This window comes from Ursus maritimus, unplaced genomic scaffold (assembly GCF_017311325.1).
Source record: "Ursus maritimus isolate PB19 unplaced genomic scaffold, ASM1731132v1 scaffold_13, whole genome shotgun sequence".
NCBI classification, from domain to species: Eukaryota; Metazoa; Chordata; class Mammalia; order Carnivora; family Ursidae; genus Ursus; species Ursus maritimus.
The window spans coordinates 54,899,130-54,924,349 of NW_024423675.1; the positions used below are offsets into that span (position 1 = coordinate 54,899,130).

General features: G+C 44.9%; 1 protein-coding gene across 1 annotated transcript in view; it reads left to right on the top strand.

Moving 5' to 3' along the window:
- The first annotated feature begins 555 nt into the window (after positions 1-555).
- PLEKHG1 (pleckstrin homology and RhoGEF domain containing G1) overlaps positions 556-25,220 on the top strand; it is a 218,637-nt gene continuing 193,972 nt past the window's right edge. The window contains exon 1 of the mRNA XM_040627958.1: positions 556-673. The gene's annotated coding sequence lies outside the window, so the exon portion shown is untranslated. The remainder of the gene's footprint in view (positions 674-25,220) is intronic.

Here is a 25,220-nt window from a genome sequence, read left to right on the forward strand (position 1 = left end):
TTCGCTCCTTTTCACTTTTACTTTCTCTAAGCAAAGGTTATTTGGTACATTAACTTAGGTGGTTAGGGTAATGATGCCTGAAAACCTGAGCTTCCCCCCTCTTTTTACATAGTATTACCCCAAAACTTCTGTACAATACTAGAATGCTGACTTAAAAAAATGATTCTTGGTATTGTTTTAAGGAAATGGTATGGGAAATTATCACATCCAAGAGAAAGCTAGACCCAAGGATCCCGGAAAATGAAGAAAAATGATGTGTCTGCGAAAACGGTAGCTGGGATTAAAAAAAAAAAAAAATTCCCCCAGGGGTTGTAATTTGACTGCGCTGTTTGGCAACGCTCCAGTGACAAGTCCAAGTGCTTAATCTCGCTCTTCGGCTCTCCCCCTCCTCCTCCCCACCTTGCTCGCCCGGGGGCCGCGGGGAGGAGGGACCGAAGATCCGCTGCTCTCCGCGGCAGAGCCGGCGTCTCGGCGCTGGGAGGGGCGGGCCCGGGCGCGGCCGAGCCGGGGAGTGCGGCGGAGCGGCGGGGCCGAGCCGAGGAAGAGGAAGTCCGAGCCCGAGCGGCGGCGCAGGGCGCTCGGCGGGCGCGGGAGCCGGAGCCCGCGCAGCGCAGCCGCACCTTCCCCGCCGACCTGCGAGCGCGGCGCCCGCGCAGGAGCCGCCCCTCTCCGGGTAAGCGCCGGGTTCGCCCCGACACCCGGGGTCCTTTTCCAGGGATGGGACCGCTCGCCGGGAGCCCCGGGGAACGGGGAGGGGACCAAAGGACCCTGGTCCGGCACCCCAATCCGCAGGTGGCGGCGGGCGGAGCGTGGAGCCCGGGCCCCCTCTCCCCTGCGCGCTCCCTCCGGGGTGGGGGCAGACGGTGTTTCCCGGAGCGCGCCCCCGCCTCCGGGACCGGGGCCCGCCGCTGCCCGCAGCCGCCTGGAGGGGGCGACCCACCGCCGCCCGGGCCCGCGGCTCCGGGTCCAGGAGTCCCGGCCCCAGCCCCGGCGCAGCCTCTCTCTGCCGGCCCTGCTCTCCCTCCCCTCCACCCGCTCCGAGAAGGGGTTTCTGCGAGCTACAACACCCAACCCCACAATTCAAACAGGATCGTCCGAAAAACGGGACGCGACTGCCAGACACCCGAGGTCACCTTCCCAACACCGGTGCCGGCGCCTGGCCTCCCAGGACCGGCGAACCGCGGCGGCAGTCGGAGGCTAGGGCGCTGCGTTTGGCTTGGGGGACCCCTGCCTTTGTAGGAACTAGCCTCGGTGCCTCGGCTCCGCAGATATGCTCTCTGGGGGCGGGGGGCGGGGGTCGAAGTGGTTCCTCCGTCATGGGGGTAAATGGTAGCACCTGGTCCGCTGGGACTTTGCCGACCTCCTGGCCTCGGAGGACAGCCGGGGTCTGCGGGTGATGCCCGAAGCCCAGCCCCTCTTTGTGTCCTCTGTTGAGAGTCTGGTTCCTAAACCAGAAGCCTAAGGACGTTCTAACTGGGAGAAGTTAAGCTGTTCCATTTCTTTCGGTTCCTTGGAAACAATGAGGTGGATGACTTTCCTAAGCGCGCGCGCCGTGGAGTCTTGTTTGCAGAGCCGGTATTGTGTTAAGTGCGGGTCCTTAACTCTCCGTTTGTACCAGCTCAGGTGGCCCGGGCTGCTGCACAGAGTTCTGAAATCCTTGAGTGGAGTCCCGCGGAAAGGCTGTTTCCAGCCGGCATCTATGTGGAGCGCAGGGGGGAGTTGGTGTGGGGGTTTTCCGACGGGGTGGATCCCGAACTACCTCGCGTTTCGTATTTGAACCAGGAGTCCAGAATGTTGACTGTAGGTCAAATTTGTCATCTCACAGAATTCCAGGCCTAGATAGGTCGTGCAATGCTATGAAAATAGTTATCAAGTGTTAAAATCGGCTTCTTCGGGTTTCTCAGTTTCTGTAGTTGGCTGACTTTTAAAGAATTTATAGGCTTTGGACTTTGATTAGACGCTATTAAAACATTTCCAAGCCGGTCGTGTCCAGGAATAAGAAAACTCCGTTCTAACTTGAGCCCTGAGCAGGCTTCCCTGAGTACAAAGCGGTGTACAAGAACCAGGTAGTTTCTAAAGCTTCGTGCTCGCTCTCCCTGGCGCCCCCACCCCCCGTGACATTTACTTGGGCCACAATATTCAAGACTTACATAGAAAAGTGATGGTTTGACATATGACCCTTTACTGCCTCTGAGTCTGAATTCCTAATTCTTCACTTTCCTTTTTGTCCTATTTGAGGCCCCTGTCAGTCCACCAAACCACCTGAAGAAGTGTGGTCCCCAGAGTTGTCCATCTCGCTGACCTCATCCTCAGTCCCTCATCCATAGCCGTCACTGCCTGACCTTCCCTTTCCGTCCTGCGTCCCCGCTCCGAAGCTCCCTGTTGAGGGGCAAAGTGAGAAAATACAGATGGCAGTCCCATCTGTGACCTCATCATGCTTTCTTTCCTCGATCCGTTTTCCCTGCTCATCTCCCTCTTTACCATGGGCACGGATTCTTTCGGTGACTTGAATATGGGTGATGCTACCAGATAGAAGCTTAAATATTTCCATGGGGGACTCAGTCTGTGCTTCAGAGAGGTTAAGCAATCACTTTTAAACAAATCAATAGAAAGCAGCAATGTGTTTTTTCAAAATCAAGAATAACTCATACTATTTTGTTCTCCTTTGAAGATATGACTTCTGAGTGATTTAATTAAGATTTAATGGTTTGTAGTCTGACATATGCATATGGGGAATGCTTGAGGGACACTGAATCTTTTGAGCTCTTAGTAAACTAAAAGCGATTCCTGGATCTATGCTCTGATTCTTTTTCTTTCTTTCTTTTTATTTTTTTAAGATCTTATTTATTTAACAGAGAGAGCACAAGCAGGCAGAGGGAGAAGGAAAATCAGGCTCCCCGCTGAACAGAGAGCCCAACTTGGGGCTTGATCCCAGTACCTTGGGATCATGACCTGAGCCAAAGTCAGACGTTTAACCAACTGAGCCACCCAAGCACCCCTATGTTCTGATTCTTATTGGCTGCAATCCACTTTTTGCAGGCTTCTCCCTCCTGTTTTCATTGCTAGTGATTGGTCTTTCAAACAATTATCATCTTGTAATTCTCCTGCAGGGATGTTTAGATGCATGGACTATTAAAGCTAGAATGAATCCTGGATGATCTAGGTCAGGCCCTGCATCTTAAAGATTTGGGAAAGCGTGAGTGATGAAGAACCAGGTGGTCTGGAATTAACTGACGTGTGAATGAAATCGGCCTGTCTGCTGCTCATTAGCACTGAGACCTTGACCCCTCTAAGGAAATTATTTAGACGTAGATTATTTTATAATCAGGAAAATGTAACAATTATAGGTGGTCACTCTCTCTGGATTATCTCACCTTTACTCATTTCTTCCTCTGTAAATTTAGGAAATAATGACTCTTCCCTTGGAGTCATGCTGAGCATTGATGATTATTAATGAGACACTCCATTGTAAGTGTTTGCCCCATTGTATGCTTTAAAGGTAATTGTTGATAAACCAAGTCCCAAGACTGAGTGTTTTTGCTGGAGGTTACATAGCTCTCTACTAGCACAACTGTGATTTAACCCAGGTTCAGTTGTGTTTACCCCAGACTGTACCACCTAGAAATGATGGTGGCATAGGCACATATTTTTTATTAAATGTAATGGTTCATTCTTTCAGAAAAAAAAAATCACTTGTCTCTTTTGTCTTAGGAAAAACATGGTTCCTAAAGCAAAATGGTCATGTATTCAGCAGGGATGGCAATGGAAACATTTTCTAGGCAAGGCTGTAAGCAGCCAAGTACTTGTAGGTGGCAGGCATCTCAACTACTAATGTTTCATCATAGCCTGCATCAATCTTGCTTAATAAAATGAAAAGCTGACCCCAAACCATTTGGGCAGTCAGAGCTGTGGGTGTCTGTGCCAAGTAGAACCTATGACCCTAGAGCCAGCTTTCAAGTCATTAAGAGACGACTACACGTTCGGCTTTATATTGCTCTCGCTGATGTAGAGCGGCAGATGTTTTGCAGAGATGATGGAAGCGTAGGCTAATCCTCCGAGTGAGGGGGCCCAGGTTTGTTCGTGGGATAACTGGGCCACAGGGTCCCTACATGCTGCAGAACTTCCAGTACGCCTGGGTGATTCCTCTCCCAGTGATCAGGAGTTGACTGTGTATCTAGAATAGTTTTCAGGTTTGAGTCATGCTTTGCTATCTTTTCAATCTGTATACACAAGGTTACCCAAAAAAATGTTTTTCTGATGAGATAGAAGCCAAGTAAAAATTTCCAAGCCTAAACATCTTCTTTTGGTAAATATTGAATTCCTGATTGATGGAAAGCTGAAGTATGTTACATTCGTGGATCCACAAACCCATAACGTTCTTCTTCCTTCCCTCGTCCCATACAGTCCTAGAGAAAAAGTCAACTTGAAGCACGCGAGGCTAAGTTTTGAATAAGATTCCAGCTACACCCGCTTGATGTACTAACCCAAAGGGAGGAGAGGCCAGGTTTTCACGGGTCTTTAATTAAGAAAGTTGTTTTGGTAAGCTTTCATAACCAGGCTGCAGCGGGGCATGGGGAAGGTTAAACCGTTCTAGCAGTTGGCCAAAAACTAGCAAGCCCTTAAGTGGAAGGAGGACATCTTTTCAAAATATCAAAGGCAAAGTTGAGATAGGTGTGAATCTAACAATTGGCTAAAAATTTAGAATTCTCATAAGAGGAATTACTAAAGCAATAAATTATCATACCATTGAATTGGCTTTCATTTTTGAGATGGTAAATAGATCTAGTTCTCGACATGTCTGGTCACATTAGACACTAACTCAAATGACCTGTATCAGATAGAGCTGGAGGAGGACGATAAGAAGTTCAGATGGTAAACCTTTTCCCATAAAGAGCCAGATAGTAAGTATTTTCTGGTGCCTGTATGCCTCTGCCGTATATTCTTTTGGGGGGAAGGGGAGTGCTGTTTGTTTACAGTCCTTTTAAAATATAAAAACCGATCTTTCCTCGACTGCCACGTAAGACAGGCTGCAGGCTAGCCCTGACCTGTAGCCATGGTTTGTCACTTCTGTCCTAAACGGAATAGGCTATTTTTAGTCTCCTTCAGTATTTTTGCAGAAACCCAAAATAACAAATGTCATAGGTTCTATCTAAGATGGCTCAATAGAAATGGACTTAAAATCAAATCTCCTTTGCCATTCCTTTTTCCAGGCATTCTCTATTTTCTCTTTACACTAGTCTTAGAAGCCTATCCGACATAGCCATCAATTGACATGGGAATGGCAGTACCAAATTTCAGTATTTTTCCTTGAGTTGAATGTTGAATGGGAGAGAAGCTCGGCTGAGATGGAGTAAAGCCCACATTAAAATGGGTTATTAACGAAGAGTATTGATCATATGAAGTGAAGTTCAAACCTCCCAGCATGGCACCCAAGGCCCTTGTACCTACTTTTCTTCTAGCACCTGCCATGTATACTCTATGTCCCTATCAGTGCAGGTAACTCACAGAGCCCTAAGTGGGCTATGCTGTCCCTTGTCAATGGTGGAATCCTTCCATGCAAAGTTTAGATATCCATCACTCCCATGGAGACTCTTCTCATCTTATCAGGCAGAAATGTAGACACATGTACTTCTTATTAACACAGGACCTTACACATGAAGCACTTGGAAGGTCAGAGGATTGCGGTGATCCCCAGTAGACAAATACTACTTTTCAAGGGTAGGGGAAGTTTTATTTTTCTCTGTAGCTTCAGGGATCTTCCCATATAGCTTTGGACAAGCACAGAACGGTTTCCAGACTTTGTATGTGTTACACAGAATGGCATAGTCCTTATGGGTCTAGTTTTTGAAGTCAGGATGTGCCGAGGTCTAGTCCTTGCTTTTCCACCTAAATTGCTATCTGCTGTCCCATCTTTTAAGTAGATAATAAGAATGACCTCGAAATTGCTAGGATTAAATGAGATTTGCCTCTGAAAAGCATTTAGTTCAGGGTCTGACATACAGTAATTGCTCAATAAATGGTAACTTTCCTTCATTCCAAAGCCAGTTATTCAGAACTTACCATGTCTAGAATGATGCTTGATCTGGTTCTGGGCATAGCGGTGAACACAAGAGATGTAGTATCCATGAAGATGGGATGACTGAGGGGGAAGAATCAGGGTGATGGGTGGGCCACCTTAGACCAGTGCTCCAGGAAGCTTCTCAGAGAAGGCAATGTGTGAACTGTGACTTGAATGATAATTGAGTTCCTGTCTCAACAAATCTAAAATACTTGTGAAATACACCATCTTTTAAGGTCCCACTAAGAGGAAATGGTGTCAATAACATTGACACCCTCTCCTCTAAGATACATCTGTAAGTTGTGAAAAATGTATGTCTTCACATCAATGGAATTTATTGATACTTGTTGCTAAGTAAATATCCATTGAATACATTAGTGATACTCTATGGTTGCATACAAGATTGGGCTCCAGTGGTTTACATTCTTTTTTTTTTTTAATATGTATCTTTTATTTTATTTTTTAAAGATTTCATTTATTTATTTGACAGAGAGAGAGAAAGACAGCCAGGAAGAGAGGGTACACAAGCAGGGGAAGTGGGAGAGGAAGAAGCAGGCTCCCAGGGGAGGAGTCCTATGCCGGGCTCGATCCCAGGACTCCAGGATCATGCCCTGAGCCAAAGGCAGATGCTTAACAACTGAGCCACGCAGGCACCCCTCCAGTGGTTTACATTCTAACTGAGTTTCTGTCTTCTGTTTCATAGCTCGGAAAGGTTGACTCGGATCCACCAAAGATAAATTAAGAATATGGTAAATTAAGACCTTGTGAGACATGTAAGACATTTGTGATCTGATGTGTTTTTAAAATAGTTTAGAACTTTCACTTTGGTCATTTAAGTGAACAAAGCATATTAGAGAATCCTGTCTATGTGGAATTGACCTACACATACCTTGGGTAGGAGTGAAGTCGAGCAGCTTCTGCATCTGGATAATTCCTTTTGGCAGCTGTCTGCAGGGCTGTGTGAATCTTTAATGCACATAAATGCCTTTCTAGGGGCAATGAAGGCATTAGCTGGAGCTTATGTCCTTCTGTTTTCTAGAGTTAATTTAACATAAATACTTCTCTCCTCTGTCTCCCAAGGGGCTGATCATTGCTCTGACCAACTAGGTCCTTTCTGATAATGAAGTGCAAGGGGCTCCATTTAGAATCAGCCCCCTTTTCCCCTCTGGCCAGTCTCCAGGTTTTCACACTCCAAGGAATGTTCTGTTCTCTTCCCATATTTCCCCACCCCACCTCCCTGTTCAGAGAGTAAAATACTTGCTTTCTGACCACCGTCTGAACTCTGAATCCTCGCTCATCAAGGTCTATTTCTGCACCCAGTATGGACCCTTCCTGTCTCTCCTTATCCAGCTCTCCCCATCTGTCCAAGATTCTTTTAACTCCTTGGTTTCTGAATGGGTGACTCCATGGGAGCTTTGACAACACGTGGCTGTTTCTAGCTGTCGTGAAAGTGTGCTTTCATGCTGTTTGGTATGAGTTTCATCATGTCACCCAAATCCGTAGCACTCAGCAGCAGGCTGTTCCCCTGCACACAGTACCTTCCTGGGGTCTGTTCCTTTGGGCTCTACCCTCTCCCAGTGGTTGGCTGAAGCCCCAGCAAAGTCCCCTTCCATGTTCCGTCTGACTGGGAGGGGTGGTCAGTGCTTGGCCAAGGAGGAAACAAAGTGCAGACCTTTTTCTCTTCCAGAGCCACCCTCTTCCTCCCACCAGCTTCTCCTGGGACAGAAGCCCTCATGTTTTAGGAGGTCTTCAGAATCGACACCAACTCTAGCTGAAATATGAGTCTTCGCAAACAAGTAGATGCAAAGGAAAGGTCATCCGTAGGCATTCCAGGGATGCACATTAACCACAGTGAATCTTAGGATGATTTAAGGCCGCTGCAACCTGGGACTAGAAAGCTGGCTGGGGTGGAGGGGGAAAGGGGGGAGATGTGAGGCCACGAGGAAGGGGTGGGGGTGCTGAACTGAGGCCGTCACAGAGTTCAGCTTCCCGGGGCTGTGTGATTACACATGGTCCTCAAACACTAACATCTGAGCTTCTCTGACGTGCTGGCAGAGAGGGAAAACTATAATCGCAGCGTAAATATACGATCCTGTGTGTGTTCCCTTTAAACCATGTAAACCTGTTATTAGTTTAAGCATCTGTGTTGTGCTAAACTATGATCGCTGCCTCAAAGGAGGATGCGGTAGCTGGTCTGAAGCAGCTTACGGTCTAAATAGTCAGGTGCCTCACACTTCTTCAAATGTGAATCAGCTGAACACGTGAATTACGGAGCCTAAGAGTCAGACTCCGGAATATACGATTACTTCGTGGGGGACAGCAGAGCATAACAGAGACATAGACGTTAGAAGTTAATGTTTTAAAAAGAAAAACCTTATCTTACCATATGCCTTTCCCATCATAGATCAGACTTTTTAGAGATTCATTGGGGAATAATTAGGGGGAGGCTCTAAGGGTGTTGAAGTGGGCAGGAGACAGATGGGAAATGGGCACGTGGATGGGTTGCCTGGGATTGGCCGTGTCTAGGAAAGTGCTTGGGGAAATATTTGGAAGCTTTCGGAATATAGTTATGGAGCAAAATCTTGGTGGTCTTGGCTTTTTTCCACTATTCTTCACTGTGTATATGAGATAAATGCTTATTTTCCCCTCTCTCCTTTAACTGTTGTTTGGGTTAAGCTCTAAGGAATGCCATTTAATCACAATATTTAATGATATCTGATCTTGAAGCTAAAATGGTAAGGAAAGTAATGTGAAAATGATGTTTTTGTGGACATGGAACCCTGTGGCCCCTGGCGCACCCTGTCACAACAAGGCATTACCTCTAGCAACTTCCAATCCAGATGACGTCCAGAAAGTGTCACCATTATAAAGCACCCTTTTGTTGTTATTTCTTTCTTTTTAGAAGTTACCCTGATATGAAAGCAAATATCATGAAGTTCTAAGAGTTAATTTGTCATGAGCCCCACAACAGCAATGCCTTTCAAAATCCAGAATGCCCCTGAGGAGCAAAAAGAGATTTATTTCACTTTATGGTCTGCCATATTAAGATGCAATACCATCTAACCTAATACTATAGTTTAAGAAATTTCCAAATAAGAAGTCAACAGGTATTTGTTTTGACCTTCTTATATAAATGAAAAGAACACAGGTCTGTATGAGCTAAAGACGTAATAGCTAGCAACAGCTAGCCTAAAAATCCCTTTGGCTTTGGATTACTAATATATGCAATAAACATATTTTGCAAATGTTCAGAAACTGTGTACCGTATACCAATGAGAAGATTCTTATTTGATACTCTAAAATGCAAAATAGAAATGGCAATCAAATGTCATACTTTTCTTGCTCTCTTTGCTTCCTTATTGTAATACTAGTTCAAACACTCTTTATGTGGCATCAAATATGGGAAAAATGGTGTGCATGGAAAAGATTAACTTGCTTTTCTAAGGTTTAATTCCTCAGAGTTGAGATGGGGGAATAGCCTGGAAGTGGGCACTCTACGTATGTCATTTAGAAGTTATTTGAAAATGCCTTCAATAATGGGAATAAAACCATATAACAAAGGTGTTATGAGATTTAAACGTGCAATGTATGTACACTACCTAGTAAATAATAAGCCCTTGCTCTTTTACTGTGTTCACTGGGTATCACTCTTCAGTTTTATTCCCTGCTACTAGACGCTGGAACAATAAACCAACATGAGTAACCGAAGCAAAAGTCAATGCTAAGACAGAGGGAAAAAGAACACATTTTTTTGGTTTGTTTTACTGTAGTAGAGACATGATACTCATTATACTTGAACATTCCAATGAGAATTCGTTTATTCAACAAAGATAATTTCCTAAATTTGGGGGATACATTGAACAAAACAGACCAAATCTGGAGTGAAGAGAAAGCTCTAAAGACAAGAAGATAGGAAAAATGGGATGGGGGTGGGATGCTGTCTTTGCCTGGTGGCCCGAAGGGCCTGTCTGAGCTGGTTACATTGAGCCAAGACTTAAATAAGTGACCCTGAGAAGATCTGAGGGAAGAACATTCTAGGCAGAGGGGGAAAAAAAGTGAGGAGGACCTAAGAAAAATAAGCTTGGTGAGTTCTAGGAAAAGAAAGGCAGGCTGTGTGCGTGAGATAGGAGAGCAGCAGTAATGGGGAGATGAAACTGGAGAGTAGGCAGGACCTGGATTGTGTAGATCTTTGTATTATCAGAGGTCTTTACCGTGGCTTAAAAATGCAATGCAAAGCCACTGGAAGGTTTAAAGTAGGGAAGTGACATATGATTAATGCCCAATTATCACTCTGGCTGCTGTGCAGAGAAATGACTGCAGTGGAAAGTTCTGGAAACAGGTAGAACAATTGGGGCGCTATCACAGTGGTACAGAGGATGCTCGCAGAGCAGGTGGTGAGAAGTGGGTTGGTTCAGAACCTGAATGTGAGCCAAGATGGTACAGCTCAAGGAGAAGGAATTTATGGGGATTAGGAAGCATCCTGGCTACTGTTACTTGTGTTGACCTACGGTCTTACCAGTCCCCATCTTCAGTTCCTTCACCCTCTCTTTTTCGACTCCCCTAGGTGGGGTGACCAGAGCTGCACATGGCTGCTGCTCTCCGTGAAGCCATGATCGATCAGCTCACCTCCCTCTGAAGCTCTTCACAGCCAAGTACCCCTTCCTCACAGCTCCTTAGTATCCTCATTACCTCATTTCTAGCACTTGCAATGTGGTATTTTTGATAACCATTTAGTTGGTCTGTCTTCCCTCACTAAACTGTGAACTCCTTGGGAGCAAGTATTTGAACAAAATAATTTTTCTTCTACTGGTTGAGATGAGCATTAAGAAATCTGGGCAAAAATCTTTGTTTTCACAAATTAGTTGAAAAAAGGAAATTCTGAGTAGGTGGCTAAATATTTGAAGGAAAAGGAGGAAGGAAAGGAGAAAAGAAGAAAAAATGAAAGGAAGAGGGAAACCCACTGGAGAAATTCAGAGGTTTTCTGATTTAACACTTCATGAAGTTTTCCTTAGGAAAGTGTTTGTGTTCAAATGATTTTCTGCAAGAGGAGTCCAGTAGCTATTGGTTTGAAAGTTGCATGGGTCTGCAGTAAATGTGGGGCTCTATAAATATGTATGTCCCTTGCCTGCCTTTCACTGGTTTATAGTGTACTTGTAAGCTCAGCCGTGTTTATTCTGGAACAGAAACAACTATCAGAGAAATTGTAGTGGTAAGAAGTCTCTCTAATGTTCCAGCAGTTGAGTGATGGCTCTGCATTTCCAGACCTGATATCAACCCTATGCCAACTCTATAAACATGCTTCCTAATGCATGGGGAGGGTACCTCAGACCCTTTGGTAGGTCATAAATCTCCTGGGGCATAGAGATTCTGCTGTATTTATCCTGGAATTCCCCGTACAGAGCATGGTCAGTAGGCGCCCTTGACTTTTAATCAATTAATTGTTCATCTTGAAGTTTGGTCCAGTTCTTGATTTCCACTGTAAAGTGGGATTGAGAAGTCTGATGTTCAATATTAATATGTGGGTTTTGGATGAAAACCTTAATTCTGGTTTACCAACTTCAAGCTTAGACATGTAAAAACAAGTTTGAGAAGTCTGTATTTGTTATTCTCATATTCAGAATTTATTACTCTTACTGGAAAAAAAAACCAATATGGCTAAACCACATTGTTTTGTGTTATTTTAAGTGGTGCAATGATTGTTCTGTTATTTGCAAATTTAACTTATTAAGACAGGTCTTCGAAGGATCCTGTCATGTTAGAAGGGAATGGAGTCTGGTAGCCTCATTTTAATGACTAGGCCTATTAGGAAATAATCAAATGAAATTTCTTTTAGAATATTCTGATTTAAATTTTCTGACTCAGATAGGGAGGCCTTATTGTGTTTCAAAAGAAATCAAGAGAAAAACTGCAGTGGGCCTGTCCAAATCTCCCACTTATTTGCACGCCTCCTGGGATTTATCTGTTAGCTTTTGCACAATTGATTCAAAGTCACCCACCCAGAATCGGGCTCATAATCTCTGTTTCCAGACCCACCTCCAACTTCCTGGGGTTGTTTTTTTCCCTCCTTTTCCAATTCTTAGTTAATAGCACTCTAACTCACTGGTCACGGCAAGCCATTTCCTTCTTTCTCCTGCCTTGTCCAATCAGCGATGACTTCCTATAAAGTTCTCAATCTGTATTCACTTATGCATGTCCCCATCCCATCCTTTTAGACACTTATCTCTTGCCTAGACCATTAGAATAATTGTTGAGACAGCATGGATTGGTGTATCTAGAACACAAATTTGACCAGTGAATGCATTGTCATTGGGGCCCCTTCTAATGGTTTAACCCAGAGGAAGTGTTGATGGTAGAACTTAAGGTTAAGATGAAAGTCCCAGATAGAGAGCCTTTAGCATTTCTTTGGTCACATTCCCCCCCTCCTATCTCAGGTCCAGTAGGCATGCCCTGCAGGTTCCACCTCCAGAACATCCAGAATCCTACTTCTCACAGACTTCACTGTTCCCACTGGGTCCAGTTCCTTTGCCCTGTCTCCCTGGATTAGTGGTCTCCTTGCTTAGATCCATGCTCTCTATTATCTCTTTTCTACATACCAGCCAAAGTGATCCTGTCCATAGGTTGGCCAATTCAGACTCCCCTCGTGGTTTCCCAACTCACTTGGAGTCCAAAGCAAATCCGTGAAACAGCCTCCAAGAACCTTCCAGTTGGCCCCTGCTCCCCTCTTTCTCTCTGATCCCATCTCCTGCTCTTCCCCACACACTCACTCTGCCTCAGCTCACTGGCTGCATTGCAGTTCCCACCTATGCCAAACAAGCTCCAGCCTCAGAGTGTTTTCATGACCTCTGCCTAGAAAATTCTTCCCTGGATATCAAAGCCTTACTGTCTCTCTGCTTGCAATTCCCTGCTCAAGTGTCCCCTTATCAAAGAAGTCTTCCTCATCATGCTTTATAAAATAGGAACACCCACACCTTGCAAGCCATATCCTTCTTACCCTACTTCATTTTTATTCATAGCATTTATCAACACCTAACAAAGGATATATTTGTTTCTTATCTGTTCTTCATGGGCAGAGAGGCTTTGTGTTGTTTTCACTGTATTTCCAATGTTTTAGAACAGTGCCCAGCACAGAGAGAAGCTTATACCTTTTTCAAATAAATCAATATCACCATTGCCATCTCTTCCCTCTAAGTAAGGCAGGTTCTGGTTGTCTGATACTGTTATTCTAGAACGAGATCAGCAGCCTAAGGTGTTGTGTGTGAATGTGGGTGAGTGGGTAGGTGAATACTTAGGAGTAGAAATGGTGAGATCCTGCCCTGTGATTCCACCTTTTTCCATTCCTACACTCATGCTCTTGGGCTTCCAAAGATATTTCCTTAGGAGGTCCCCCTGGGCCAACTGTCTGCCCTCTAGCGCCATCTTACCCAGAAAGCTTTACTCTTGGCTCTTCTCCCATATCTGCCCTCTACTCCGCCCAGGTTGCTTCCCCACACCTAGCCTTCCTCCTCCGCAGTGCCCACAGAACCAAATAACATCTCACGTGTCGCAGACACTCAAAAAATACCAAGTCACTGCTTGATATCTAGGTCCATTCATTTGCCCTTCATTATCCAAAAGCTACATATCCACCAAAATAGGCAGTCTGGTATGACAGCTAAATGTTTAGACTCTGGAGTTGGACTACCTGGTTCCACACTGGGTTCCCCCACTCAGAGTTGGCATGACTTTGGACAAACTATCTGGCCTCCCTAGCTTAGCAGCAGCACCTCACAGACAAGGGAGACAGTACCAGCTCCCGGGCTTAGGATGAGGATCAGATCCGGTCATTCTTCAACATGCTTGCGAAACCTAGTTCTAGCATCCAGAAAACGCTAGTAAGTTCTAGCCATTATTTTCATTAGCATTTCTTTAAAACTGACATCTTTCAGAAAACTCAAATTGCTCTCTTTTTTCTCAGAAAACCAGATGTCCTTTAATTACTGTGTTAATCAGCTTCATATATATTAATGCCTAAGCCTGATATGGATTACCAACTCCTCCATGTCTTATTAATTTTTATATATATATATATATATATATATATAATATTACATGCATTTAGAAATATTTTATTTATCCACCTCTTCTCAGCATTTCCTCTTCCCTCCCTTCCTTTATTTTTTCTGCGTAGCACGTATTTCTGTCTGATTGACACGCTGTAAATTACTGTTTATCTTTTTAAGCTCCTCAGGGAGGAATGTCTCTTCTAATTGAAGAAATTTCCGAATAAACACAAGTAGAGAAAATAGTATGATGAACCCCCATGTACCCATCTTGCAGACTGAACAATTATAATGGCCAATCTTGTTTCATCTGTTTCCCTATGATTCTCAGCAAATCCTAGATATCATATTCTTTAACTCGTAAGTATTTCAATATGTATTTCCAATGGATAAGAACACTTCCATAGTAATCACCAATTAATATGCCTACTAAAAATAGCAGTAGTTCCTTAATATCTATTCTTATTCTGTCTGTACTCGAGTTTCCCTGTGGGAGCAGGGGCGGGGTGTGTTATGGCGTTTTTTGCCTGTTTTGTTTGCTGCCACATCGCAAGTACCTAAGAGGCCCTGCAGTATTTAACTGAATGAGTAGGAAAGTTGTATTCCCGAATTTTAATTTTGAAAGACAACGCCATAAAGATATTACAAATAGTGATTGCGATCATGGGCCAATCAAAGAAAGCCCACTAGACTCCTAATGTAGCTGAGGCATAATTCTGTCTAATGTTTGCACGTCCTATAGAACTAACACCGGTGTCTTTAATGAGTTCTCAGTTGGGATGGGCCATCTTTGAACCCACAGCTCTTGCCTCAGAGGATGTAAAATTCCATCTCTCTTCGCCTTCTTGAACAGGGAATGAAGATGGCCTGGTTCATACTTCTCTATCTCAATGGACTGTCCATGAATGTGGACTGTACTACTTACCTGCTGTTTCTTCTTCCACAAAGTGGGGATAAGGAGAAATACTACATAGGATTATAAGGAATAATTAATGATAGTAGATAAAGTGTTAACATGGTGCTTGGCCTTTAGCAGCTGTTTAATGAACAATCGAGATCGCTCCCTCATCACCAAGCCACTGTTGTTGGCAGTCTCCAAGGCAAGAGTCCCCAGGAGAGAGAGAAAGGACCCCAAGGGCTGACTGGGGGCAGGCGGCTACTGAGTGGAAGCTGGTCTTCAGCAGTGTTGCTTCCCCAGGACTTCCGGCCCTTCCTTCCGGACTCTCTCTCTCTCCTGTTCAGGTTGGCCCTTTAGGGTTTCTTACTTCTGCTGGGGTCTCCCACAGAATGGGAGATTTTCAAGCACATTGGTCTCCCTCATGAATTTGGAGCCACAACTGGTCTTGTCAATGACATGTTGGCAAATCACTTCTCTTAATGAGTTTAGATACAAGATCAGTTCTTCTCTCCATCATTCACCTAATACATGGACATGTCTTCTTGGTTTCATGATTTGAAGTAGTTTCCCTTCATTTCCAGGACTGCACCTTGCCCTAAGGCAGATTAACTTGGTATTTGAGGTGAATGAGGCTTTGTATAACCTACAACCTCTGTAAAGCTCAATCTCTCTCCACAGCAGAGAGAGGTTCAAAATGTTATATCCAACACTGACGGCTTTACCAGAACATACAATGGTGAGCCCTCTTCTGCATTCTGCGTCTGTGGTCCCTCCCCTCACACCAACCCCAAAGTACAATCCAGAATCTTCTGTTTGCTCTCATTTAGCCAATATCACCCTCTGAGAGCTGGCATCTGCTTTATTTCCTTCCTCCTCCATTGCAACGTTCATCTTTTCCAAATCTCAGTGGAAATTTTGTAATATGCATATATTTAAATTCTCACAACAGGGAAAATATACAGATGTAAATTCACAAAGGCTTGAATTTGTTATGAGAAGAATCAGAATGAAGAGGGATTACAGCCAGCGAAGTCTCCTATGAGGAGTAGAATGGAAATTCTAAATAAGCAGGAAGAAGATGGGAAGGGCAGGACATCTGGGGAGTGAGCATGGGGGGGAAGGTAAGGCAGTGCAAGGGCTAAGGTGATGGGGATGAAGCTTTGCCTCCTGATTCCCATTCGCCTCCTGTTAGAGCAAGGAATAGCAGACCCTGGAGGGACGGCCGTGGTGGTGGAGGTGGCAATGGAAGTGATAGCTAACATTGACCAAACACTTACCAGCCCAGGGGAAGTTCCAGAGGCTTTGCATACGTTTACTAATTCCATGCTCACAAGGGCTCTGTGCATAATCATTCCCATTTTGAAGAGGAAGAAACAGGCGTCACAATAGTTAGATTTCTGGTCCAAAGACACCTAACTCATCAATGGCAGCGCTGGGGTCAGTGCCCAGTGACCGACTCCAGATCTCATGCGCATAGTATGCTTGGTGTGTGGGTTGGGATTGGATTCAACTGCCAGTGGGGGTGGGGGACACAGATCTGAGTAAGTCCAAGACCAGTAGGTAGCTGTCTACTCATAGAGACCCAAATTCCTTCTATCTTATTGTGCTGAAAGATATCATCTTAAGCCTGGGCAGCCATATGCCCAGTTAAAATTGAGGATTGCATTATTGCAGAAGAAAAGAGTGGCTAGTTGGGGGACAACTCAGCTGCTAAGAGAAAAGGAAGGTGACATTTGCAAGGTGTGGCATACCAGAGGGAAGGAGCGCCTATGGCCAGAGTCACTGAACTCTCCAGCTCAAGCGCCTTGCCTAGCTGTGGCTCACAGAAGCTACTAAAGTACTTGGGTGACAACTGAGGTATTTTCTCTAAAAACCAGAACCGTATCTAAAATATTTACCATCTGGCAGGATGCCTTACTTAAGTACAAATAAATCGTAGATTCTGGTGTTTGATGAACAACTGGGCATTTCCAACGGACACTTCATTTTGGCAAGGGCCGTTTACTAACAGGGTCAGAAGCAGTTTCTCCGGGAGAGGAAGCGTCTACAGATGCTAATCGTCATAGGGTGTCAGTCATTCATGGTGACATCAGGAAACACCTGAAAACTGATACGGGCTACTTACTGCCATCAGCTTAATGTCTCATACGAACTTGACTTCCTGTCAAAGATCTAGACGAATCAGACACTTGCTGGAAGGGCTCCACATTTGGAATGAATCAATTAACCAACGAAATGATTGCAGTTTCAACACTCTCGATTTACTGTGGTAAATGCAGAACTTCACTAGAATTAAGACCCCCGTTGAGGGTGGGATGATTTCGATGTTATTGACAGGATTAGAAAGAAAATCAGAAAATCCAGAATGAGGATAGCAAAGATTTTTGCCAAGAGGAGGCATTTGAAGAAGTATAGTCGAGTTAAATTGTATATGCTCAGAAACGTAGATTCTGTGCATTTTCTTCTATTGCACATCCCCAGAGAATTACAGGAAATCCTTTGTTACAGGGTATCCTGAGTTGGAAGGTTTGTTAAGTTAAAAAAAAAAAAAAACCACTCATTTGGTGGCAGGCGTCTGGTGAAGATTATAGAATCCGTTTCTGCTCCGCTGAGTTTGAGGAACAAAGCACTTTCATCACACTCGTGTGCACGGCGGCCCAGAGAAGAATTAAGAGACTTGCTTTTTAAAACGTTTTTGCGAAGACAGCACTTTTCTTTTCCAGTTGAGTCAATGGGATTGTCTTCTATTGGCATTCCAAAAATCAAACTTGATGTCCCAGTGAGATTTAAAAGTCAATTGATGAGACGTCATTAACTAGTTAATGACCAGTGTGGCAAAATAAATGTGTGCTTTAGAAGTTGTGAAATTACTCAAATGGCTGGGACTTTCAGGAGAAGGTTGTTTGCTGATGTCACGAAGCTTTTGGCAGGACTGCGAATGCCCTTGGCGACGTTTCCTGTAGAACTCAGTACGGTTTTCGGTCTACTTTAAAGGTGTTTGTCTCCGCTGCCCAAGAAAGTTAAGAACGGTGATGCTGATGGTAAGCGGTGAACAAAGCTGCCAGCTGGTGTGTGGGCCTATGAGGCCGGTGCAGAGCGCTCACCAGGCCGTCTAAATGCAAAGGATTTCCTTCCATTCTCTGAGGCCTTTTGACAGACAAATGATTACAGCTTACGGAGGGGCATATCAGCGAGCATTGTTTCGTGGAGGGCCTGGGGTGTGGGAACAGGTCTTAGGGGGCGAGGGAATATATCCAAGGACAGGAGGATGGAAAGCGAATATGGTGTGTGTGCTGGTCAATGTTTAACAACCTGCTGGGGTGGGGGTGGGCGTGGGGGGCTCTGTGTGTGTGTGTGTGTACAGTACACATCGCACAGTTTGCAAATAATAATACACGTGCAAAATGATTTTCACAGAATGCTTTTGTTAATGTTTGCCAAACTTCTTACATTTGTAAGCAACCTGTTAATAAGCGAATAGAGTCTCGATGTGAATATTGTTATTTTCTTTCACATTAATAAGACAAAAGTGAAACAGCGAAGATGTGTGTCAGAGTGTCACTCACTCATCAATGACGTGAGTGACTCGTCTAATCGACTGAATTGAAAGCTGGATGAATATTTCCACATTTTTTGTGCTATTTATATAACAGCTGTAGACCCTTTTACGTTTTCATCTGCATTATTAACATTTTATTCAGCACTTTCTTAGACAGGAAGAGAACAAATCGAGCCCAGATTTGTAGTGTTTGCCAACTTCCAAGGCGTAACTATCCCCACTGTGGCTACTTCCCCGCTACTGATGTGACATCATTGAAAGCAGCCTGGGGCAGAAAGGGGCACTAGCCCACCGTTAATACAGGATTTCTGCCGTACAGACAAACTAGATGTCAGTGACCTCAAAAGCATAGGTAGCAGTAACATAATTAAGAAAGGATGAGTTTGGGGCATTTATATCTTTGCTTTTAATACAATTTATTTAATTTTAAGTTTCTATTATTTGTTTTTACCGCTGCCTCTAACCACGGGCTCGCAACATTCCTGGGAATTAACACTGGGCGCTGGCAAGCTGCTGAGGAAGAGTCTTGAAAAGGAGAGTGCCTCCTCTCCCAGTCTAGGGAAGAAGGGAGGCAGCATAGCTGGTCATCCACACAGTTTTTGGCCTGACAAAACATATTTGAAAAGCAGCGGCGATTTCCCTTCAAGTGTGGGGCAAACTAAATAAAGGTGGCCTCTAAATGACTAAGGGCAACTCAGGTCCAAAGGGTGGTGCAGAGCCTCTGCCCAGCCACTGCTAGAAGTTTCCCCACTGGTTACCCCAGGCTTTTTACTTGGGAGAGAGGGTAGCGGAGCAAGAGGAGGGAGTGTCAACATTGTGAAAAACCTACCAAATCAGAAATCAAAGGGAAGAAACTATGGAGAGCAAAAACACAGTTTAAACGTGCTTTGGGAACTGATTCTAGATAATTTGACTCAAGTGATGACTTTTCTCAAAATTCTACCTATTTGAGAGATCCAAATGATTCAAGACTCAGGGGTGGGGTGGGTTCAAAGGTCACATCTGTTGGGTGCCCAGAATTCCTCCACACCCCTGCTTGCTTTAGCAGGTCCCCCCTCCACACACTCCTGCCCCCCCCAGACCCCCAGAAATTTCTCACATTCTTGCAAATTCTCCCTTCTTCCATCCTTGCAGACAGGCGTTCAGCTTTTCCTGCCCTTGGTTGGCTTATACTCATCACCCAGCTCAGAGTAGACCCTCAGAATCCATGCATCCTTCTAAGGCAAGAGAAGATTGTAAAAATAGCCATATTTCTGACACATTTTCATTTGAATTAATTCAGTCGTAACCGCTTTATTCCTAATGCCCACTGAGACCCTCCATACTAAAGGAGCAGATAGGTAAGTGGGAAGGGAGCAGGGAACTTTGAGGAGCCAAGGGAAGCTTCCCTGGGACAGTTGGAGGGGTAAAGAAAATAAGACGCGTGCTTCTAGATGCTTTCTCTCCTCAGACTTGAAAGAAGAAATGTCTTTTTTTTTTTTTTTTTCTCCCTCCTACTTTTTGCTGCCCGCAGCTGCTCCAGAGACTCGGGCTCCAAATAGCACCATTCTCCTTCTCATAGGAGCAAATCGTGAAAACCAGCTCTGAGTTCTAGGTGGAATGACAGAACTTGGACAGGACAACCCATTTGCTGCTTGGACTGCTTACAGGTTTTAGCATCAACTGATCTCTTTTTCCCAAAGGATGTGTTTTGAGAGGAGGAGTGTGGTTTGTAACATTAACACAAGCATTGATGCCACCACATCTTGGGTATACGTTATGTTTGGTCACAATCACACAATCATTATCATCTTTATATTTTTATGATGCTTGTTTATTTTTTTGGCCTTTGTGTTTACTTTTTCTTTATTGTGCGTGTTTTTACAATTTTTACCGACTTTTTAATCTGAAAGAAGAATTTCATGTATGAGAAGGGAAGGGAAAACACTGATTCAGGTTGCATCATTAGAAGTCATTCCAAACCTGTACTCCTGAAAAATCCTTGTCTGGCCGTTGGCAGGTAGCCCCAAACATGGGGCAGCCTGACTGCACTCTCATGACAGGAAGACACCCTGACTCGGTGGCCCCTCTGCTCTGCCCGTTCCCGGCCGCACCCGGGCCAGACCTGGCAGGTCCTGATCCCACAGGAGTTTGCTGCAGCTGCCTGGCCTGGCCTTTGTCCCTCCAGACCCCTTCAGTATTTGTGCAAGTGGGGAAGGGCTCTATGTAAACACCGTCACTCCCTCTGTGACCACTGGGCATTCCCCACCGACTTCATCCCAGTGAGGGTGAACAGAGCCAACTGTGTGCTCTATTTTGCTTGTCTTTTAAATTGCCAGATCTTTTTGACTGACTTGGCTATTTTTTTTGAGGTTGTCTAGACTTCTGCTGTAATGATGAGTATGTGTGTGTGTTCATTCAGTGAATATCTGTGCGCCTGCTCCGTGCCAGGCGTCATTCCTCTGTCATGGGGGCACAAGGGTGAGCAAGGCCGAGGATCTGCCCTCTCGGAGTTTGCATTCTCTGCAGGAGACAGATACCAACAAGTAAACATCAAATGCTATCGGGACAATGGAGAAAAGTAAGGCAGGCTGACGGGACAGAGAAGGAATACGGATTGGGAAAGGAGGGCACTTTTTCTTAGTGTTACCCAAATGAAGCTCATTTGTCGATGTTAAAAAGTGGTAGTCAGGGAAAGTAAATAAATCTGTGCAATTTATCCTGCCTCCATAAGGAGAAGACCTCTGGCTTCCCTTTCTCAGATCGAATCTCCAGAATTACGTTTCTGTGCCTCAGTTTCCTCGTTGTAATATGCATTAGTAACACACCCTTGGAGTCGCAAGGAGTAATTGAGTGAATACTTGTAATGTGGTTAGACTGGCACCCGACAAATGGCAGGTCCTCAAATGTTACCTCTGATTCTGTACGATGGCGTTTAGTGGGTGTCTAGCGTTCTCGCAAGGAGGCTCTGTCCCAGAAGGGCAGGACGCCGGAGCTGCTGCTTCACTGGGGGATAGGAAGTGAGCCACAATCCCTGAACCTCAGCTTCCTTCTTTGTAAAATAGGTCCACCTCGCCACGCAGGGGTTTGTTGGGCTGATCAATTGAAACAAGATGAGAGCACAATTTGAAAAGTGGGAGATAACATGACTGTCGGTGGTGGCATTGATCACTACTAAGGACCAAGAATGGCCTAGTTAAAATACCTAATTAGGAATGCTATCAAAATGCCCATCTGTAGACATTTATGCCCCACGTCTGTCCTCCTTAGTTTCTGATGCCTGTTTTGTATTTCGCTTTCCATCTTGTCACTTGCACACCTGACAAGTCACTGTGGGGTGGCAGGTGTCCCACCTTATCATGCTGTGCCTCTGGCTGTCCGTGGCCAGCTGTGTTGCATTAGTGCCGTTGACCCTGAGCTGCAGATGAGAGCGGCACCTCTGAATCCAACTCACATTTGAGCCTCTGTTTCCCTTCCGTGTCCCTGGCACGATCCCCTCCTCTGACAAGTCTGTCAACCTCCAGCCAGCACCTCACATTATACCAGGTGGAAGGAAGCAAAGAGCTGCGTGAGAATATCATATGATGGGGCGTCAGAAGGATACTTTTGTTAAATGAGCAAATCTCCATGAAAGCACAAATGTTATAGGAGCATTTATTATGTGTGAAGCACTATCCTAGCTGCCATAGGGTGAGCGGAAACGTTAGCCCAAGGGTAAAGAAGAATAGTTTGTTATATGACCTATAGTAACAAAGGGGAAGTCTTCCTGGTGTCAGACTTTTCTGGAAATTTTCAAAAATTAAAATAACTGGAGATACCAGGCTGTGTTCCAGTGTCGGTGGAGCACTCCCCCAGGCCCTGTCTCCCCAGCTCACCCCACCCATCATGAGGCAATCTTTGGTACCAGAGCCTCTCAGGCAGAGTTTCCCCAAGAATCCTCCCCACTGTGCCACACTTGTTGAGCCAGAGGCCTGAGTGGGACCCGGGGAGCCCCCTTCAGGAAGGCCAGTGAGGTATATATTCCTCAAGGCATTCCACACAAACCCCCCCCCCCCCAGTCAGCTCTCCTCACCAGAGTGTAGAGTCCGCAGGAACCCCTCTCATATCCTCTCCAGACAGGTTTTGTTAAAGGAAGTTATTCCCAGAGGATGTGTTACTGGGGGCTCTTGTGGTGTTTTATCGCCACAGAAAATTGGAGACTTTTCCCTTAAGTTGAAGGAAGAAATCAACAACTTTTTGTTGTAATACCTCCCAAATGCCTATTTGTAGTGTATAAGTGTCTTTTCGGGGATTGAAGAACAAAGCAGCAGACCCTCTTCTAAGCCGCACACCCAGTCAGGGCCATTGTCTCAGCCCATCTGTCAGAGAGGAGCTGGCACTTCCTTCTGTGTCCAATAGATATGGAGGCTTCACTAGAATCTTTTTCTGTTGTTGTTCTGTAGGAAATGAGTGAGCAAGCTTGCTGAGGCCACTTCTGTCATCTGTTAAGGGTCCTGTGTGTCAGGGACACATTCTTACAGTTTCACTTCTTTTTACCCCAAACCTCACTCCAGTGTAATTCATCAAGTGGCACTGAGGTCACATTTGATGTGATGGTGCCTTCAGCCGCACAGGTGCAGCCAGAAAGAGGAAGACAGATGGGAAGACTTTCCTCCCCCATTTTGCAAGTTAAATAACCTTGGTGGTGGTGGGGACAGGGGGACATTATATCGTTTTGTGAGAGCTTGTGCTGTTGAGGTCAATGACAGTGCCATCTTTTGACAGTACTGTGTTAGGATGTAGGCACCATTTTATTTTTTTAAAGATTTATTTATTTGAGAGAGCGTGCGCACACGCACCTGAGTTGGGAGGAGGGGCAGAGGGAGACAGTCTCCCACAGACCCCCACTGAGTGTGGAACCCTATGTTAGGGCTCCATCTCACGACCCATGAGACCATGACCTGAGTAGAAACCAAGAGTTGGAGATACTTAACCAACCCAGCCACCCAGGCGCCCCTGTAGGCAACATTTTAAATACTCCTTCATAAAAAGCATTAACAGGGCATTTTGGGTTTTGTTTGTAGTCAAAGTTCCCCCACTCCCCATCCCCTAGAATCATTAGGTTCTAGATCAGCAGTCTTCAAAGTATGGTCTGTGGTTCACATGTGGGTCCCTAAGACCCTTTCAGAGGGTCCATAAGGCCAAACTATTTTTATAATAATACTAAAACATTATTTGCCTTTTTTACTCCTTTCTCTCACAGAGGTCCTGTGAAGTTCTCCAGGGAGTACATGCCATAGGATATCAAAATATATTGAATGCTGAGGTAGATATGAGAAGCCCTCTGTCTTCTTTCTATAAAGCCAGACATTCAAGACACTAAGAAGACTGTAAAACAACACCAGTCTTCTCACTAAATGTTTTTGGCTTAAGAATTTTTATGTTCCATTTAAATGTTATTTATATCAACATGTAATGGGTTCGTGAAGGTTATTTTAAAATAAATTAATACATATTAAACCCCAAAATTGGGTTTAGTTTCTAATATGATAGATATTAGAATGTATAAGCCACATAATCAAGAGCTCTTTGGGCTTCTCAGGAGTTTTTAAAGATGTAAAAGGGATCCTGAGAAAAGTTTGAGAACCACTGATCTTATACAAGAGCTCTTAACAGAAGAGTAGGGAAGATCTGTTTTCCACAGCCAGCAGTGCCTACGAGGGTATGATAGTGGCCTGAAACCTGTGCTGATTGCCTCTGTCTGCAGAATGCATTATAGATTTTTCACTCCAACCCTCAGCCCCTGAGATAAGAGCTTTGCCTCTCCTTCCAGCCCTTTCTCCTCTTTCTCCCATCACTGCCCTGTGCTCCAGGTGGGCTGGAAAAGCCTGTGACTTGGGCGTGCTGATGCCTTCCTACTTTATTCATCACTGCTCCTTGTTCTTGGGTCCTGCCCTGCACCCCAAAGACACCACTGCAAGGGAACCCCCCACCTCCCCCATACCCTCAATACTTGAACCTCAATTTGCCTCCCTGTTGTGCCCCTATAAGGAGAAAACAGTGCCTATCTCACAGAGTTGTTGCAGAGAACAAATGAGCTCATTTCCAAGGTGTTTGACACGGGATCCGACACAAAGGGAGCACTCAAGTATTACCTTCTGTTATGAATAAAAATGCTTTTATCGTGTACATTTCGCCCCCATTCAGATTATAACTCCTCGTGGGGAAAGGAGGCCGGTGGCACTGTGTGGGACCTGGCCCAGCGAGTGCTGGAAGGCAGTCTCTTGTAAGAAACCCAGCCAGGAAGGTGGTAGTTTGCAAAAGAAAATGGAGGAGACTCTGTTATCATCATCATCACGATTCTTATAGACACAGTGATCTATTCTTCACCCTTCCTTCAGACAGAAATGTTGGAATTTCTGTTTGAATTAAGGAATGAGAAGGACACTTACTGCAAACTTCCTATGCACCAGACACTTTCTGTAATTTGGGGGTTTTTTCTCTAGTTTTTCCCACAATCAGCCTAACCTCAGCAGTGGCAGGCAGTGTTTGCTGTGCGCTGATGAAAAAGTGAAGCCCAGAAATAGGGACCTTGCTTCAAAGTGCCCTGCACCAAGAAGCAGCTCTGTATTTGAAATCCAGATTGTCTCCAATAATTGCCCATAATTTTTACATAATGGGGCGCATGGGTGGCTCAGTTGGTTGAGC